The 5,180-nt window shown below is 29.1% G+C and overlaps 1 protein-coding gene across 1 annotated transcript in view; it reads left to right on the top strand.

Annotated features, from left to right (window-relative positions):
• The window catches only part of LOC119675786 (alpha-mannosidase 2x-like), a 37,266-nt gene that overhangs the window by 4,555 nt on the left and 27,531 nt on the right, over positions 1–5,180 (top strand). The window lies entirely within an intron of this gene.

Here is a 5,180-nt window from a genome sequence, read left to right as displayed (position 1 = left end):
AGCACAAAGCTACATTCTCCGGATCTATTCCGTAGAAACTATTCACGATACTCTTGAGTCTAAGAATAAACAAATCTTTTGTGTCTAGAAACAGCTAATATGAAACTAATATGAATACTCCTAATAAATTAAAATCCTGTCTATTATTCTCTACGTACGCAAGTAATCAGTACTCAATTTCGGAAGAATTATAACACTGTTTTCATTGCTTTACTTCTAATAGCACAAAGCTACATTCTCCGGATCTATTCCGTAGAAACTATTCACGATACTCTTGAGTCTAAGAATAAACAAACCTTTTGTGTTCTAGAAACAGCTACTAAATGATAAATCTTAAGAATCCTGCATTATGTATGTTAAGAATTATGTTATGTTATTATGTTATAATTATTATTATGTTATAATTAATCAATATAGTATTATGATATGTTATATGATCACCAATATTCGAAATCGAATTGGCAAATAAAGAAGAAGAAAAAGAATCCTGTAACTTCGGCAGTGGTCCCATATGAATACTTTACATATATCCTTAACTTTTACTTTTGTTTAAGTCAAAGTCAGCGTTATTTTGAAGTCAGTTCCCATTCATTTGGTTCAATCTAGTCTCATAAATATCAAATCCATTTGCAAATTTATGGCATATTTTGTTATCAAAACTCCACTTAGAATATTTTGTTTTTCGATATCCCCTGTATACATTCCATTTTTATTGAAATACCTATTGTATTATAATCCTTACAGATATAAATTTTAATTTTTATGAGTCAACATCATCAACTTTTTAATTCAAACATTTTTTTTAAACAAAAAGTCGAAGGTGTCTGCATCCATTTATTTATTATCCCTCAGATATAGTATTGCTTTTATAGCTATATTATGTTATAAATAAATATATTATATAATAAATAAATGAAATTTAAAATAATTTGACAAAGATATTACCTTTTTTTATTAAAAATAAAATGTTAGTAATTATTTCATTGTACCCAATGTAGAACTGTACTATATACTACATATTTATTTCAATGTATTTATCCATTCAATTCATTTGAAATGTGAGTTTGGCAACTTAATATCTATGAGAAAACGACTCTATTACTGCACAATATACACTATTATTTAACAGATATGATTACATTGTCTTTAGTTCTGACTCGAATTCAGTTCTCAGCACATTTACTGCCTTTTAGAGATAGTATTGTCGTATGTAAATAATCCAATTATATTAATTGGGAGTACTAGCAAGCATTACTCTGTAGAAATTCCGTTTTCTAAATTTAAAATAAATGTTTTGAATAATGAATAATTTTAAAATAATATACATAGAAAATGTAAAAAAGAAAATATTTTGTGAAATAATTATACACTCATTAAATTAAATTCCCAAAATCACTTAAAACAATAGCTTTTTTTTTTGCATTTAATTATAAACAATACCACGAATTAATTACAAATATGTTTAATGAATCAAGTTAATGATTATAATTTATTTAATTTATTCGGTTGAATGTATTTAATTTTTTTCCAAATGATTAACTGTGCAATAACTGAAACCTGATTTCACAACAATTTTTAAAAATATTTTAGTTTTTTTTTTGTTAGATAGATGTACATTGAACTAATACAAAAGTACCTCAGTGGTAGTACGAGTACTAGTAATTATATATGTGACAAAATATTATTTGGAATGGAGATGGCGATACTAATTCCCTAAAGAAATGGGTGTGATAAATAATTTCTTTAAGTTCTAGTAAATAAAATGTATGTATTTCCAGGGAAAATTAATTTTTTTGAAAAATTAGCTATTATTTTTAACAAGTACATACATAGTTACATATTTTAGCAGTAAGAATATTTAATAATTCAAAATTTAATTTAATTTATAGAATATATATTAATATATATATATATAATATATATTTATAGAATATAGAATATATATTTATAGAATATATATATAAGAATATATATTAATTTATAGAATATATAATTATAAATGCTATCTTATTAATAGTAAGATGATGATGCCTAGTAAATGCAAATTAATCTAAAAGTATTAGACCAAAAGAAATTAATACGGATCTAAGTCTTACCAACACCGCGTTATCAAATCTCAGAATGGTTACAGGCTCCTCGGGGAGACTGTGCAAAGCTGAGGTCAATTATTGCTTAGTCTGATGATATGATAAACAATAATCTAGTCAAGGCACAAAGAGGGGTTTTGAAGAAACCTCGCAGTTATTAGAGAGTAAAAGTGCTAAGGTGCACTCACTCAACTAGCCTCAACATAATAACAGTAAAATAAGCTCAACGTGGTTGGTCAGTGTTGTTTGACAGCAATTCATAGGTATTATTGCCGAACATTATTATGCCACCTATTGGCCATTATATCATGACAGCTTAAAATGATAATACAAGACAGATATATTGTTGGAATCTGGTAGATAATTTTATGGGATTTATTTTTTCGATCAGTACAATTTTTGACTATTTTTTGCAATAAATGTGGCCGTATAGCGTCAATGATGGCATGAACATTCGCTTTTAATACTTCGAGAGTTACTGAGAGCTGTTAAATCCCACGTATGAGGGGGCCAGTTAACAGGATCACTTTTGGAAGTAATGGTCCTGTTGTTATGGCCAGTTGCGCCGTCTTGTTGGAACCAAATATCGACGATGTTTAACTGATTAGATATGATTTTGAAAACAAAAATTCAGTCAGCATGGCTCGATAGTGCTCCCCATTCACCGTAACGACAGCTTCTTCCTCATTTCGAAAGAAATAAGGAGCGATAATGCCTCCAGCGTGTAAATCGCGCCAAACAGTCAATTTTAATGAATGTTATAGTGACTCTTTAACGGCTTAAGGATTGTCTTCGCTCCATATACGGTAAGTTTGCGTATTCACGTAGCCATCTAAGCTGATTATGATGACTGTAAAATGGGTGAAGTGCTCTATGAACAGATTTGTTTTTGTAAAAGTTAATTTCCACAATTTAAAAGCGTTATTGTAGCAATTCATGATGAATTGTCAAATCTTACTGAACAGAAATGTCAATATAGTAAGATAATCTCACCTGTCAAAGCATAGTTATCGATATGGATTGTTCTTATGGATTGTTCTCATCCTATATAAACGTTGAGTATAAAAGTAACTCATTATTCTTTGGAATATGAATTATGATATCTTACTATCTAATCTCCATAGTAGATTATTTGTACGTACCTACAGGCGTATCTACAAAATGAATCCTTTGTGTTTAAAGGAATTGAATTAAAGCTGTCATTTTCACTTCACTTACATTTTGAAATTGATTCTGATAAGTAATATACGAGTATCAAGTTATCTCTTATAACGTGATAAGCTTTTTCTTTGCTCTATACTTCTCGTATATAACTTTTCATTGTGTTCTTAGTTTCAACTTAAATGGTTTTGAAATTCTTTAAAAAAAACTTATTTTTTCAGCTCATAACGGTGTTGTTTGTTTTTTTTGTTAATGTTTTGAAGTTAATGTAATACTGTTCCGTACATATATTTTTTGTAAATTTTGCAAAAATATCTAAAATGTTTCAAATATCAGTTCAGTGATGGCTTTACCGAAATGGAATTTTAATGCTATTATCTATCATTTCAAAATTTGAGCTACCTACTGTTGTTTCCCACGATCTTGCAGAGAGGAGTGCTGTGAAAGTAGTGCACGTTTCAGATACATTTTTGTGCAAACATTACTTGCATTTCAGATTCTGTTTTTTATTTTTTGTTTTTTATTTTCTGTGTTTAAATTATGCCACAATTTCTTACACAACATTGCCATTTTCATTTTAAAATAATTGTTTTCCTTGTTATGAAATCAAACAACATTTTTCTATGACAGTTGGGAGAGAAGATGGAGCCACGTCTGGAATGGTGGATGCTGCTAAATTAATTTTTCCGCAGATCCAAAAGCATGTCCAGCCGAACGTGTGTGGGATTTGAGTGCAGCAATTTTACCACAATTTACTTGCAGTTCAGCTTTCCTCAACATTTGTGCGTTGTACGCAGCTGGGCCTTCGGTCCGTAAATTTACGAATTTTATGTTTTTAATGAAAGATAAACAATTTTATTTTTAGTGCTTCTGCGTTTGAAGTGTAAACAAAAAAGTAAATTAACTTGAAAAAATTTACACTTTCTGGCTGAAAAACTGCTCAGTTCAAGTTTACACGTGCGGTTAAAGTTTGCATAAATTTGAAATCAATTTTTAAAGTCCACATAAAAACCAAAATCCCATAAATTGTCGTTATGTACATAAAAATCATAGAGCCATTCCGATTCATAGAGCCATTTGATATTTCCACGCATTGATTTTTTGTTTTTTGATTCAAATAAAAAAGTAGTTTGGTTTGTCAAAACCCGCGCTTTGCAATTGACAAGTCAAGCACTTTGTGGTGTTAAAATTTTTTGAAACTGCTTAACGACTGTCAAAAATGATTTAACTATCAATTTGGATTAAAAAATTTGAAATAATAAAATTTTAATTAAATTATGGATATTTTTAAACTATTGATATATTATTTAGTTATACAAATATTTTCGTATTAACATGTAGTGATGAGTTGTGTATTTTATTTATTAAATTGATACGTCTATAATAAACTATTATCAAGAAACGTTATACAATTGCAAGTCCTGATTACGCAGCACTGTTTCAGAGACATATGTCAAACAGAACTGTCATTCAAGGTATTATCTTGCCATTTTATAATAAGGATTGTGCAATACGTCAAAAATATAGTGAGTGGGTGTTTAAACAACAGCGTATGGATGATAATTTTTCGCACCAAATTTATCATAGTGTTGAAGATCAATTATGTTTCGAGAAATAATAAAAAAAAAAATAATCGCCAAAGCATAAAAATCCGTAAGAGTTTAACGAAAGATCACTGCATCAACGGTATGGGGTGGCATTTGGTCTGAATGTATGATTGGGCTTATGCGAAAAATCGTTTAGTTATCATCGAGTTATTACAATCTATGTGCTGACAATGAATCAAAATAGTCTAATACGCACATAGGAAGATATGCTGATCTATGGTACGTCATCAGTTAAAAGATAAATAAATGATAATAATTCTAGTATAGTTAAAGCTTAGTGTGGGGCAGGGATAAGTCCCCAACCATGAAAGAGTAAAAGTGCGTA

The sequence above is a fragment of the Teleopsis dalmanni genome, chromosome 2 (genome assembly GCF_002237135.1).
Source record: "Teleopsis dalmanni isolate 2A chromosome 2, ASM223713v2, whole genome shotgun sequence".
Taxonomy (NCBI): Eukaryota; Metazoa; Arthropoda; class Insecta; order Diptera; family Diopsidae; genus Teleopsis; species Teleopsis dalmanni.
Note: the sequence above shows the minus strand (reverse complement) of the source record. Positions and strands in the feature narration are given on the sequence as shown.